Source organism: Pygocentrus nattereri, chromosome 15 (assembly GCF_015220715.1).
Source record: "Pygocentrus nattereri isolate fPygNat1 chromosome 15, fPygNat1.pri, whole genome shotgun sequence".
NCBI lineage: Eukaryota > Metazoa > Chordata > Actinopteri > Characiformes > Serrasalmidae > Pygocentrus > Pygocentrus nattereri.
In genome coordinates this window covers 11,809,428-11,824,896 of record NC_051225.1, presented here as the reverse complement: position 1 = coordinate 11,824,896, position 15,469 = coordinate 11,809,428, and the positions used below count along the sequence as shown (strand labels likewise).

At 48.7% G+C, this 15,469-nt stretch overlaps 2 long non-coding RNA genes across 2 annotated transcripts in view; one reads left to right on the top strand and one right to left on the bottom strand.

Annotated features, from left to right (window-relative positions):
• Positions 1 to 7,355: 7,355 nt before the first annotated feature.
• Positions 7,356 to 9,312, bottom strand: LOC119265267. Its single transcript, XR_005131541.1, has 3 exons — positions 9,087 to 9,312; positions 7,745 to 7,838; positions 7,356 to 7,559 (listed from the first exon to the last, which is right to left on the bottom strand). It is a non-coding gene; the product is annotated as an uncharacterized LOC119265267 (long non-coding RNA).
• A 4,610-nt stretch (positions 9,313 to 13,922) lies between these two features.
• LOC119265268 overlaps positions 13,923 to 15,469 on the top strand; it is a 50,955-nt gene continuing 49,408 nt past the window's right edge. The window contains exon 1 of the long non-coding RNA XR_005131542.1: positions 13,923 to 14,041. This is a non-coding gene — a long non-coding RNA (uncharacterized LOC119265268). The remainder of the gene's footprint in view (positions 14,042 to 15,469) is intronic.

The window sequence follows — 15,469 nt, the reverse complement described above, 5'->3', positions numbered from 1 at the left end:
GGGTTTCAAATGACGCATCAGCATGTTTACTTCTGCCTACAATCTAATAACAAAAATATAGTTGTTAAAATACATTTACAGAGCCCTTTCCATGCAAGTAGCAGCTCGGAGTGCTTTGCAAACAAGTGCTTATGAACCTGAAAGTGGCTGTTATTGAAAATTAAATAGTAACACTAAAGAAAGCAGATTAAAATATTCAAGGTAAACAAAAACAAACAATAACACAAAGAAATAATATCCAAAACAAGTAAAAAGTTAGATTTTCTGTCTATTTTTGAAAGAGTAAACTGAGCTTGACCATCTGCCCAATAAAAGCAGGACATTCCCAGATAGCAGACAGTTTTGGGCCAATTCTGGCTTTCTCAGTGTTGACTGACTACCGGGTAGATGTTAGGCATGTGGGCCAGAATAGGACCAGATCCTGGACAGCTTCATACCGTTTTGCCTCGTGTCTACATTTGTGGGACAATTCTGGCATGAAGAATGTGGACCAACGATGCAGTTGGGTCAGATTGGGACCGAATTTGGGCCGTATCCTATATGTGGCAGAGCGGAGGGGTAAATTAAGTAGCACGACTACGCCACCTAGGGGAATTTCACCCCTAGGAAATATACCTGGGACATAAGCCCAAGGCAGAAGGACACGCTGGTTCGACACACTTGGACAGAGACGTAATGCCAATGTTCTTTCAAAGTTTATTAAGGATTATTTAAAATCTCCCTCCCAAGACAGGTCAGGACACAAGCCCCCTACTGGACCCTGGCACAATAAAAAGACACAAATACAATTAATTTTAATATCCTATGGATCCATATACAATTTCATAAAATTCTGGTGGCAAACGGAACAGGGCTAAGGGGCTCACCACAGCAGAAGAAAGTATGAGAGTAGAGGGGGGGGGGGGGGGGGGAGCACCAACACTACACACCACAGGTGATCACACTACACACCTCAACGCCACACAAAGTGCTCTATACTACAGGGAAGGTGAAAAAGGGACTCCGCCACCCAAATCAGTCTGCCTCCCGCTTTGGCCCACTGCTCCTGTCCAACCAGAAGAAAAAAACAAAAAATAGTTACACCAGGGTTTGAGGAGGAAGGCTAACAGCATTGGCTAATAAGTGCCACTGTCCTTACCCCCTCATACAACACCGTCCCATAACCCACATAAAACACACACACACACACATAACAAATCAACACTACAGCCCAAGAGCCAAATTAGAACAAAGTAAAAATCACAAAAAAACAAATAAACAAACAGACAGAGAAACAAATTAGAAAAGGACAATATTACTAAACAAACATAAAATAAACCAAAATTAAAGAAACAAAAACAGTCCTAAGCCAACCCATGGCAATACAGCAGGAATCTGAATCCCAAACGTAAATTCCAGACAAAACAGCAGCACCAGAGAGCTGGAGACACCAGCAAACAGTTCTGGCCAGAAGACCAGCATACAGCACAACAGTCTCCCCCGCAGGAAGGATAGGAACACAGGCCCCCCAGCCACAGCAAGTAGTAGCCACAGCGGCGCAGCACAGCCCTTATTCTTACTTAACTGCAAGTGAAACTGTGCCGGCAAAGCCGCAGAGCACCAACACCGGCAAGAACACCGCAAGCCAATGGCACTTATACTCGTTGAAGAGTGAGCCAGAAAGGAGAATCAAATGCGTCCACGCCAAACACCGCCACGCCGGATGCCGTAGACCCGGAAGTAAAATGCCCCGAAAGGGAGAGGGGGGGGAACAACAGGTAGCGCACCTACAGGCAGCGTTCTCCTGCCCAGATATAGTGTGCCAAGGACCCGCCCAACAATTTAAAGTGGGTGTTTGTTAAACAGGAGGTGTAACAATTTAACCACCTCCTGCTACAATCTACCCCACCATCTTGCATCGTCGCCCGACGATGAATTAACCTAATGAAACTAGCACCAAGGTCTAAACAATACTGACTGTGCACTTAACACAGACTCTTGTAGTGCCTCTGCCCTATTGGCCTCAGTACGTACTGTACACGGAAGACGATGAATATTAGAGTGCTGACCCGCTGTAGGGCGCGCAGTACGGCGCAACGTCAGACTAGAACAAGGCTGGGACAAGGGAGAATCTAAGGGCTGCGGCCCCTCCTGCACAGCTGATGCCCCTAAAACCTGCTCCCCCCCTACCGGTGACACTGTATAAAGCCCTGCAGAACTATTCGGAACAGTTACAACAGGTGGTATAGTCTCCGATACCAACAGCCATAGGTCACCATCACCGGAGGTGTCTGCTGCCGCTATCGGTACTGGTGGCGGGGAAGCCCTAGGAAGAGTAGTAGAAACCCCTTTCTGAATTTGAGGCTTCAGCATGTTACGGTGAACATGCTTTACCTTACACAGATCATTAATGGGGGCAACCATATAAACAGCTCCTTCACCAGAAGGGGCTCTTAGCACCTGATGCACAACAGAACTCCACACATCCTGAATCTTATGGCGCCCCCGGGCACTATGGTCCCGGAGATAAACCAACTGACCCTCATATAAGGGCACGTCCCGAATACGCTGGTCATACCTTTCCTTCCGGCGACCAGCCGCTACCAACAACCGCTCACGAGCCCCTTCGAATGCCAACTTAAGTCTGGCCTGATGCTCCAACACCCAATCCTGAATCCCCCCAGGCATAGGATCCTGCACCTGACCCAATAAAAAGTCTACAGGGAGCCTAGGTTCCTGGCCAAACATCAAAAAGTAAGGAGACTCGCCCGTACCCTGATGAGGGGTAGTATTGTAGCAGAAAACTACTTGTGGCAGGTGGGAAGCCCAGTCCTGCTTCCGAGAGGTTGGTAGGGTACGCAAAAGGTTATGCAGGGTTCTGTTAAAACGCTCGCACTGCCCATTACCCGCAGGATGGTATGGGGTCGTCCGAGACCTTTCTACCCCATATAAACAACAGAGCTGATAAATTAAAGCGCTTTCAAAGCTTCTACCTTGATCGGAATGAATCCGACTTGGGACACCAAACTTATAAAACCATTCCATCAGCAGGACCTGTGCCACAGTGGAAGCTCGCTGATCACGAGTGGGGACTGCTACTGTGTATTTACTAAATACATCAGTCATTACCAGGACATTTTCCGTCCCATTCCGTGATGGCTCCAACATGGTGAAATCTATGGCCAAGATTTCATTTGGCCTGGATGCCAACAAATGCCCCATAAAACTATGGGGTACCTGCCCTGAATCTTTAGCAACTTGGCACCGTTCACACTCTTGGCACCACTGTTTGATGTCCGTAAACATCCCAGGCCAGTAACACCGCTGCCTTACCAACTCTGTAGTCCGCTCAATACCCTGGTGGCCGTGTTCCTGATGCAGGTGTTTCAATACCTCCTGCTTAAGAACCGCAGGCAAGATAAGTTGAAGATACTCCTCTCCTCCATCGGGACGAAACACCCGACGATACAACACCCCCTCTCTCTCCACCAACCGGCCCCACTGGCGCAACAGCGCCATTGCTGGTCTAGATACCTTACGCCTCTCGGTGGAGGAGGGCTGGACCTGCTTCCTCCAAAACACCAGAACCTCTTTAAGAAGAGGATCTGCGTCCTGCAAGGAACAAATGTCCTGGGAAGAACTACCTGGTAGCGCAGAGACCAAAGCCTGAGTTGCCACCACCTCTGAATCCACCTGGGAGGCCTGTTGGACTAATAACGGGACGGAGGTACCTGGAAGAACATGTTCTGCCAAACTGGGGCCTGACAGATACTGACGGGACAGTGCATCTGCATTTTTATTACTACGGCCTGAACGATACTTGATCTCAAAGTCAAAAACCGCAAGCTGCGCTGCCCATCGATGCTCTGTGGCTCCCAGTTTGGCGGACTGAAGGTAACTCAATGGGTTGTTGTCAGTGTATACCACACACTTCTGCCCCAAAAGGTACTCGCGAAATTTCTCTGTCATGGCCCACTTTAGCGCAAGAAATTCCAACTTCATAGAACTATAATTAACCATATTGCGCTCTGGGGGCCGAAGACCTCGGCTGGCATAAGCTACTGGACGAACCTGCCCTTCCTGCTCTTGGGAGAGCACAGCGCCAAGGCCACTATGGCTGGCATCAATTTCTAAAATAAAGGGCAATGAAAAGTCTGCAAAGGCCAACACCGGAGAGGAAACCAACTTTGCCTTCAAGGCCTCAAAACTTTGCTCGCACTGGGAAGTCCAGGCTGCTCCCAGACCCTGTCTGGAACCCTTCTTAGACTCTGTACTCAGGAGTGCAGCCACCAGCTTATGCAGAGGGCCGGCCAATTGAGCAAATCCCTCCACAAAGCGCCTATAGTAGCTGGCGAACCCTAGAAAAGATCGCAGCTCTGACACATTCCGAGGACGCTGCCACTGTGCGACCGCCTCAACCTTAGCAGGGTCCGTAGAAACTCCTCTACTAGAAATGACATGTCCCAAATAACCAACTTCCTGTTGGAAAAAGACACACTTCCCCAATTTTGCCTTTAAGCCTTCCTTTTGGAGGCGCCCCAGTACAACCTCCAATCGCTGCACATGTTGGGAAACAGAGGAAGAAAACACAATAATATCATCAAGGTAGAGAAGCCAGGACTGATACTGCTGGTCCCCGAACATCCGTTGCATCAACCGTTGGAAAGTGCTTGGAGCATTACACAGCCCAAACGCCATCCGGTTCCACTCAAATAAGCCAAAAGGTGTACAAAAAGCGGTCTTAGGCTTATCCTGTTCTGCCACTGGAACCTGATTATACCCACTGGCCAGATCTAAAGTAGAAAACCAGCGGGCTCCGGCAAGTGCATCCAGGCTCTCCTCAATGCGCGGCAAAGGAAAAGCATCCTTACGTGTCTTGCTATTAAGCAGTCGATAATCCACGGACATGCGCAAACTTCCATCCTTCTTTTTAACTAGGACAATGGGGGAAGCATAGGGACTACTGCTCTCCCTCACTACCCGAGCCTCAAGAAGCTGATCAATATGGGCCTTCACCAACTCATACTCTGACGGGGGAATGCGTCTATACCGCTGCCGCACTGGAACATCATCTAGCAGAGGAATCTCATGTTCAATGAGGTTCGTATACCCCAAGTCACCCTCATGAGCTGAAAAAACTGAGTGGTACTTCTGTAAGAGAGACCGAACCTCCTTTTGTTCTAGCTCGGTCAAAGCCGACAGATCTACTGCCGCCATTCCATTCTGTACAGAACTAGCAACTGTTTGGGAAGACACTGTGGCAGTCAGGGGCCGGACCTCAGTAACACCAGAAGGTAGACTGACAACCTGAACACTGCTTAAAGAGCCAAGGCGAGTATGCGGGTACAGCAGGACTTCAGTGGTCCCTACATTAACTACCGGAACATAAACTGTGCCCCTGACAACATGGACAAGACAGGGAGAAGCCAACAGACCTGCAGGCAAGCCAACCTCAGAAGGCTCAAAGAGCGCAGAACAGCCAACCGATAGCTCTGGACAAGTGCTGGCAACCAACTTCATTACCCCACCAGGTATGCGCAACGCCCGGCTCCCCCGCACCTTTACATGCCCCATGGGGTCTCTGGGCACCTGGGCTGCAGACTGGTGGCAATGCTGTAAGGCCTGAATAACCGGAACAGGAGCCTGCACCACTGAGGGCACATTAAAAAAGGAAGGGCCATGTGACCCAAACAGCTCCTGATAACACCGGCTAATAATATTCATCCCCAAAACACCTGGGACTACAGTAGAAGCACCAGGAGGATCTTTCACTACCAGGATCCCACAACGAGACATCACCTTACCACACAGCATTACATCCAGTTCTAAATAACCTATATAGGGGATATCAAGCCCATTAGCAGCCCGAAGCTGTAACCAGTGACAGGACTGTAAATGGTCCTGACCCCAAGGTTCAAACTGCTGTATGAAGAAGCTCTCGGTTACTGTAGATACCATAGAACCAGTATCCAGTAAGCAAGAAACCACAACCCCACCAATTAACACATCAACAACTGGACAGGAAGACATCAGCCTAGATACAGTACCCACCGTTGAGCCTAAAGTCACCCCCTCTGAGCTGTGGCTCTGCAACTCAGCGGGCTTCAGTTTTCCATTTGCCGAGAAAAACGAGATGGTCTAGCCACATTCTGAGGCGGAGGCCTAGATGGAGGAAGAACACGTTCCCCATCACACTCCCGTGCAAAGTGACCCGGCTGTTGGCATCTCCGACATATTACACGCTCCCGATGAAAAGGGTAGCTAGACCGAGAGGACGTCTGCAAAGCCGCAACAGTGCTAGTTAACCGATTGAGCTGTTCTTGCTGCTGCTTCAAAAGATCCTTCAACTCTCCCAATTCTGATGGCTGAGAAGCAGTTAGAGGAGCTGGGCGGGAACCTCCCTGCACACTATACTGCAAACCATAAGCTGATGGTAGGGAAAAACTACGTCCCCTAGCACCCCCCGGCAGCCCCTCCCTCTCCCACCGGATGGCTTCCCCACGGACCTCTAACAGCGTAGCATTAGGCCTCTGGCGGACAAACTGCTTTAACTCTCTACGAAGAGCACCATCTAAAACATGTTCCACAAACTGGTCTCGAAGCAAAACCCCTACATTAAGCAGTCCCTCCGGGGCATGCTGCTTTACTGGTTCCATTAAAGCCAGTAAAGCTAAAGAAAACTCCTGCAAGGTTTCCCCTTCCTGCTGGTTGCGTGAAAAAAATGCCTGCTGTAACGTCACATAAGACTGGGAACAACCATAGAGATCTTTTAAAATGGCTAAAATTTTAACTGGGTCCCCTCTCTCCACACTCGAGCGAAACTTTATTTCTTCCCTCGCTTCCCCTTCTAAATGGTCAAAAATAAAGAAAGCCTGATCCAATACAGAAAGATGACGGGCCCGCATACACACTTGTATCTCCTCAATCCATTCCACTACACTTATCCCAGACTTACCATTGAATAAAGGGCACTTCCGATCACGAGGCACTACCACAAGACGCTCTGTGACAGTACTAACACCAGCAGGCGGAGCATTACTTGCCGCGACAGGGGAAGCTGGGGTAGCCACACCAGACCCAGTCGGAACGGCAGCCCTTTCCTGAAGTAGCCTCTCATTATCGGCCTTAAGCTGCAACACTAAGTCTCTAAGCTGCTGTATCTCCTCCTCCATCTCCAGGGGTGCTACACCAAACTCAACCAACCAATAAGGTTAAGAACCTATCCAATCCCTCAAGTAAATGCTGCTGTTTTGTCTCTAATATACCTAATACACAGTTTAATATTTAAACTAAAACACCACAAACACACATTGGACCTTACGTCTCTGATTTGCAAGTGAATCCTGCCGACTACGCCAAAATGTGGCGGAGCGGAGGGGTAAATTAAGTAGCACGACTACGCCACCTAGGGGAATTTCACCCCTAGGAAATATACCTGGGACATAAGCCCAAGGCAGAAGGACACGCTGGTTCGACACACTTGGACAGAGACGTAATGCCAATGTTCTTTCAAAGTTTATTAAGGATTATTTAAAATCTCCCTCCCAAGACAGGTCAGGACACAAGCCCCCTACTGGACCCTGGCACAATAAAAAGACACAAATACAATTAATTTTAATATCCTATGGATCCATATACAATTTCATAAAATTCTGGTGGCAAACGGAACAGGGCTAAGGGGCTCACCACAGCAGAAGAAAGTATGAGAGTAGAGGGGGGGGGGGGAGCACCTACACTACACACCACAGGTGATCACACTACACACCTCAACGCCACACAAAGTGCTCTATACTACAGGGAAGGTGAAAAAGGGACTCCGCCACCCAAATCAGTCTGCCTCCCGCTTTGGCCCACTGCTCCTGTCCAACCAGAAGAAAAAAACAAAAAATAGTTACACCAGGGTTTGAGGAGGAAGGCTAACAGCATTGGCTAATAAGTGCCACTGTCCTTACCCCCTCATACAACACCGTCCAATAACCCTCACAAAACACACACACACACACACATAACAAATCAACACTACAGCCCAAGAGCCAAATTAGAACAAAGTAAAAATCACAAAAAAACAAATAAACAAACAGACAGAGAAACAAATTAGAAAAGGACAATATTACTAAACAAACATAAAATAAACCAAAATTAAAGAAACAAAAACAGTCCTAAGCCAACCCATGGCAATACAGCAGGAATCTGAATCCCAAACGTAAATTCCAGACAAAACAGCAGCACCAGAGAGCTGGAGACACCAGCAAACAGTTCTGGCCAGAAGACCAGCATACAGCACAACAGTCTCCCCCGCAGGAAGGATAGGAACACAGGCCCCCCAGCCACAGCAAGTAGTAGCCACAGCGGCGCAGCACAGCCCTTATTCTTACTTAACTGCAAGTGAAACTGTGCCGGCAAAGCCGCAGAGCACCAACACCGGCAAGAACACCGCAAGCCAACGGCACTTATACTCGTTGAAGAGTGAGCCAGAAAGGAGAATCAAATGCGTCCACGCCAAACACCGCCACGCCGGATGCCGTAGACCCGGAAGTAAAATGCCCCGAAAGGGAGAGGGGGGGGAACAACAGGTAGCGCACCTACAGGCAGCGTTCTCCTGCCCAGATTTAGTGTGCCAAGGACCCGCCCAACAATTTAAAGTGGGTGTTTGTTAAACAGGAGGTGTAACAATTTAACCACCTCCTGCTACAATCGGGAAATGTGGCAGAGCGGAGGGGTAAATTAAGTAGCACGACTACGCCACCTAGGGGAATTTCACCCCTAGGAAATATACCTGGGACATAAGCCCAAGGCAGAAGGACACGCTGGTTCGACACACTTGGACAGAGACGTAATGCCAATGTTCTTTCAAAGTTTATTAAGGATTATTTAAAATCTCCCTCCCAAGACAGGTCAGGACACAAGCCCCCTACTGGACCCTGGCACAATAAAAAGACACAAATACAATTAATTTTAATATCCTATGGATCCATATACAATTTCATAAAATTCTGGTGGCAAACGGAACAGGGCTAAGGGGCTCACCACAGCAGAAGAAAGTATGAGAGTAGAGGGGGGGGGGGGGAGCACCTACACTACACACCACAGGTGATCACACTACACACCTCAACGCCACACAAAGTGCTCTATACTACAGGGAAGGTGAAAAAGGGACTCCGCCACCCAAATCAGTCTGCCTCCCGCTTTGGCCCACTGCTCCTGTCCAACCAGAAGAAAAAAACAAAAAATAGTTACACCAGGGTTTGAGGAGGAAGGCTAACAGCATTGGCTAATAAGTGCCACTGTCCTTACCCCCTCATACAACACCGTCCAATAACCCTCATAAAACACACACACACACACATAACAAATCAACACTACAGCCCAAGAGCCAAATTAGAACAAAGTAAAAATCACAAAAAAACAAATAAACAAACAGACAGAGAAACAAATTAGAAAAGGACAATATTACTAAACAAACATAAAATAAACCAAAATTAAAGAAACAAAAACAGTCCTAAGCCAACCCATGGCAATACAGCAGGAATCTGAATCCCAAACGTAAATTCCAGACAAAACAGCAGCACCAGAGAGCTGGAGACACCAGCAAACAGTTCTGGCCAGAAGACCAGCATACAGCACAACAGTCTCCCCCGCAGGAAGGATAGGAACACAGGCCCCCCAGCCACAGCAAGTAGTAGCCACAGCGGCGCAGCACAGCCCTTATTCTTACTTAACTGCAAGTGAAACTGTGCCGGCAAAGCCGCAGAGCACCAACACCGGCAAGAACACCGCAAGCCAATGGCACTTATACTCGTTGAAGAGTGAGCCAGAAAGGAGAATCAAATGCGTCCACGCCAAACACCGCCACGCCGGATGCCGTAGACCCGGAAGTAAAATGCCCCGAAAGGGAGAGGGGGGGGAACAACAGGTAGCGCACCTACAGGCAGCGTTCTCCTGCCCAGATATAGTGTGCCAAGGACCCGCCCAACAATTTAAAGTGGGTGTTTGTTAAACAGGAGGTGTAACAATTTAACCACCTCCTGCTACAATCTACCCCACCATCTTGCATCGTCGCCCGACGATGAATTAACCTAATGAAACTAGCACCAAGGTCTAAACAATACTGACTGTGCACTTAACACAGACTCTTGTAGTGCCTCTGCCCTATTGGCCTCAGTACGTACTGTACACGGAAGACGATGAATATTAGAGTGCTGACCCGCTGTAGGGCGCGCAGTACGGCGCAACGTCAGACTAGAACAAGGCTGGGACAAGGGAGAATCTAAGGGCTGCGGCCCCTCCTGCACAGCTGATGCCCCTAAAACCTGCTCCCCCCCTACCGGTGACACTGTATAAAGCCCTGCAGAACTATTCGGAACAGTTACAACAGGTGGTATAGTCTCCGATACCAACAGCCATAGGTCACCATCACCGGAGGTGTCTGCTGCCGCTATCGGTACTGGTGGCGGGGAAGCCCTAGGAAGAGTAGTAGAAACCCCTTTCTGAATTTGAGGCTTCAGCATGTTACGGTGAACATGCTTTACCTTACACAGATCATTAATGGGGGCAACCATATAAACAGCTCCTTCACCAGAAGGGGCTCTTAGCACCTGATGCACAATAGAACTCCACACATCCTGAATCTTATGGCGCCCCCGGGCACTATGGTCCCGGAGATAAACCAACTGACCCTCATATAAGGGCACGTCCCGAATACGCTGGTCATACCTTTCCTTCCGGCGACCAGCCGCTACCAACAACCGCTCACGAGCCCCTTCGAATGCCAACTTAAGTCTGGCCTGATGCTCCAACACCCAATCCTGAATCCCCCCAGGCATAGGATCCTGCACCTGACCCAATAAAAAGTCTACAGGGAGCCTAGGTTCCTGGCCAAACATCAAAAAGTAAGGAGACTCGCCCGTACCCTGATGAGGGGTAGTATTGTAGCAGAAAACTACTTGTGGCAGGTGGGAAGCCCAGTCCTGCTTCCGAGAGGTTGGTAGGGTACGCAAAAGGTTATGCAGGGTTCTGTTAAAACGCTCGCACTGCCCATTACCCGCAGGATGGTATGGGGTCGTCCGAGACCTTTCTACCCCATATAAACAACAGAGCTGATAAATTAAAGCACTTTCAAAGCTTCTACCTTGATCGGAATGAATCCGACTTGGGACACCAAACTTATAAAACCATTCCATCAGCAGGACCTGTGCCACAGTGGAAGCTCGCTGATCACGAGTGGGGACTGCTACTGTGTATTTACTAAATACATCAGTCATTACCAGGACATTTTCCGTCCCATTCCGTGATGGCTCCAACATGGTGAAATCTATGGCCAAGATTTCATTTGGCCTGGATGCCAACAAATGCCCCATAAAACTATGGGGTACCTGCCCTGAATCTTTAGCAACTTGGCACCGTTCACACTCTTGGCACCACTGTTTGATGTCCGTAAACATCCCAGGCCAGTAACACCGCTGCCTTACCAACTCTGTAGTCCGCTCAATACCCTGGTGGCCGTGTTCCTGATGCAGGTGTTTCAATACCTCCTGCTTAAGAACCGCAGGCAAGATAAGTTGAAGATACTCCTCTCCTCCATCGGGACGAAACACCCGACGATACAACACCCCCTCTCTCTCCACCAACCGGCCCCACTGGCGCAACAGCGCCATTGCTGGTCTAGATACCTTACGCCTCTCGGTGGAGGAGGGCTGGACCTGCTTCCTCCAAGACACCAGAACCTCTTTAAGAAGAGGATCTGCGTCCTGCAAGGAACAAATGTCCTGGGAAGAACTACCTGGTAGCGCAGAGACCAAAGCCTGAGTTGCCACCACCTCTGAATCCACCTGGGAGGCCTGTTGGACTAATAACGGGACGGAGGTACCTGGAAGAACATGTTCTGCCAAACTGGGGCCTGACAGATACTGACGGGACAGTGCATCTGCATTTTTATTACTACGGCCTGAACGATACTTGATCTCAAAGTCAAAAACCGCAAGCTGCGCTGCCCATCGATGCTCTGTGGCTCCCAGTTTGGCGGACTGAAGGTAACTCAATGGGTTGTTGTCAGTGTATACCACACACTTCTGCCCCAAAAGGTACTCGCGAAATTTCTCTGTCATGGCCCACTTTAGCGCAAGAAATTCCAACTTCATAGAACTATAATTAACCATATTGCGCTCTGGGGGCCGAAGACCTCGGCTGGCATAAGCTACTGGACGAAGCTGCCCTTCCTGCTCTTGGGAGAGCACAGCGCCAAGGCCACTATGGCTGGCATCAATTTCTAAAATAAAGGGCAATGAAAAGTCTGCAAAGGCCAACACCGGAGAGGAAACCAACTTTGCCTTCAAGGCCTCAAAACTTTGCTCGCACTGGGAAGTCCAGGCTGCTCCCAGACCCTGTCTGGAACCCTTCTTAGACTCTGTACTCAGGAGTGCAGCCACCAGCTTATGCAGAGGGCCGGCCAATTGAGCAAATCCCTCCACAAAGCGCCTATAGTAGCTGGCGAACCCTAGAAAAGAACGCAGCTCTGACACATTCCGAGGACGCTGCCACTGTGCTACCGCCTCAACCTTAGCAGGGTCCGTAGAAACTCCTCTACTAGAAATGACATGTCCCAAATAACCAACTTCCTGTTGGAAAAAGACACACTTCCCCAATTTTGCCTTTAAGCCTTCCTTTTGGAGGCGCCCCAGTACAACCTCCAATCGCTGCACATGTTGGGAAACAGAGGAAGAAAACACAATAATATCATCAAGGTAGAGAAGCCAGGACTGATACTGCTGGTCACCGAACATCCGTTGCATCAACCGTTGGAAAGTGCTTGGAGCATTACACAGCCCAAACGCCATCCGGTTCCACTCAAATAAGCCAAAAGGTGTACAAAAAGCGGTCTTAGGCTTATCCTGTTCTGCCACTGGAACCTGATTATACCCACTGGCCAGATCTAAAGTAGAAAACCAGCGGGCTCCGGCAAGTGCATCCAGGCTCTCCTCAATGCGCGGCAAAGGAAAAGCATCCTTACGTCTCTGATTCGCAAGTGAATCTGTGCCGGCAAAGCCGCAGAGCACCAACACCGGCAAGAACACCGCAAGCCAACGGCACTTATACTCGTTGAAGAGTGAGCCAGAAAGGAGAATCAAATGCGTCCACGCCAAACACCGCCACGCCGGATGCCGTAGACCCGGAAGTAAAATGCCCCGAAAGGGAGAGGGGGGGGGGACAACAGGTAGCGCACCTACAGGCAGCGTTCTCCTGCCCAGATATAGTGTGCCAAGGACCCGCCCAACAATTTAAAGTGGGTGTTTGTTAAACAGGAGGTGTAACAATTTAACCACCTCCTGCTACATATAGTTCTGCTCACTTCATAGTGTGTGGGCCAGATCTGGGCTGAGGACCCAGCCATATACTGGGGCAGAACAAAGCAAGGATGTGGCCCACAAGTGAGCCAGAGAAATGTTGCTAACTGGGTTATGTCCAAATGTAAACATGATTATATGCAGTCACTGGCTGTTAGAGAGTGAAGAGTACAGCCTCCACGTGTCCATTAGCAGCTCATTAGATTGATCAGTAGGAGATAAAGGGGTGTAAAGTTATTGATTCCTTTCACTACCGAAAAGTATTAAACAATCTATAATGCATTAAAGCAGTAATAAAATCTATAATCTGTGGGCAGGTGCTGTTTGCAGTTTGGTCTAAATAGTGTCGTAAACAGTGACGTGCACAGACTGTTGTGTAGGAGGTGGTTGTTATTGTTGTTGTTTACTTTTCTCGGTTGCTTGTTTTTCATTTCTTTCATAAGTTTTTTTTCTGGACAGGATCAGACTTTGATTCCCGGTAAAATTTCGGATTGCGGAGTGAATTCGTTCAACCGGGAGATACTTCCGGTCACCCCGACGAAGCTGAAGTTTCTTCTTCTCCAGCTTCTCGTTCGAATTTCCAAGTCCACCTTAAATGGTGCCGCACTTAGCGGGCACCCGCACCGGCGCCAGAATGCAACTGCAAGACAATTTAAGGTGGACCGGAAAATTCAAATAAGGAACTAGCGAACAGGAAGCATCTTAAGCCTCGTGTATCCGCGGTGAGTTTGTGACTAAAGCAAAGATTTCGGGTAGCTAAGCTAATGCTAGCCAGCGGAGTTTTGGTCAAAATTTGGGTTTAACACTGACTTAATTTCCATGAAGCTTCACTGGTTTTTGGTAAAGCCGAACTCTCAAATCACGTCGTCTGGATATGAAATCCCACTGCGCTGCTTCTCTAATGGGAAACATATTTACTGCCAAATAACGGCAGCGAGTTTCACAGACACAGCTATACAATTAAAACAACACTGCACATTTCACCCACTTCTCTCAGACTGCTCATGATTTCCTATGTTCACTAATTTAGATTAATTATTATATAATAATTACTCTTTTCATTAATTACACTGCGTTTTACATGCTTTTTTTTTTTTACAATAGAGTCACTATAAGGGCTTACATTTTATAGGCTGCTCTTTTGTACCACCCTCTGTCAGGTGACAGTGGCGTCATCGCGGCAAGAAATGTGTATGTGTGTATATATGATGAAAATAAACACACATCGCGGCGTTCTTTATGACGTCATAATCGTGTCCACGCCCCTGGGTACCATATAAAAACCAGACTCCCGCGGATTTCATTTCATTTCGAGTGTAACACTTGAGGTGTGAGCGTCATTTGCACGGACAGTCGTTTTCGTTAGGTTCTTTTTTTTCCTAAAAAAAAAAAGAACCCATTCATAACTATGGACCCACTGCCTCAGCAGAGGAAGGAGAAGAAGGGCTGGAGGGTGGTCACCTTTCTGCGGACGGTTCTCCTCCTGAACAGCAGTAGAGTTGCAGCTACAGAACATGAGGAGGACCAGAATGAGTCCCATGGAACTCGGCACACTTGGAACACCGATGCAACTTGCACACAGAAACGGAAGACACCTAAAAAGTCTTTTCTCAAGAAAGCTCTCGGACTGTTCACCAAATGGAACGGAAAAGTTGGACAGAGTGAAAGACGAGGGGACGACAGTGGATGGAATGACGGCGCTGGACCCAGTTCACAGAGAGCTCCTCCATGCAGCCAGACATCCACCAGTGTTCACGAGAGTGCATTCGACTGGATATTGCCTGGTGTTCCTGAAGAAGCACGGACTCAGAGCAGCGCGGAAAACTGGAAGAAAGTCACTTCCGCACCAGATATGCACGAGCCGAGACCAGGACCATCTCAGCATGAAGACCACCGAGATTGCACTGTCCTGTTCTCGGTGATGGACAATGTGAACAGGGGGCCGATGGTCTTCAGCAGCAGTGAAGAACAGAGCAAAACTGAGCCTGAGCTGAAAGCAGAACCGTCCCACCTTGGAGATCTTCAAGTGCCTGAAGAAATAGCAATCTGCATAGAGGACTCCAGCAGTGCCACGGACGAGACCACAGAGCTCCCAACTCCATCAAATTATCACCTCCTGTGGTTCAGCTTTTGCATTGTGTTGTTTGAAG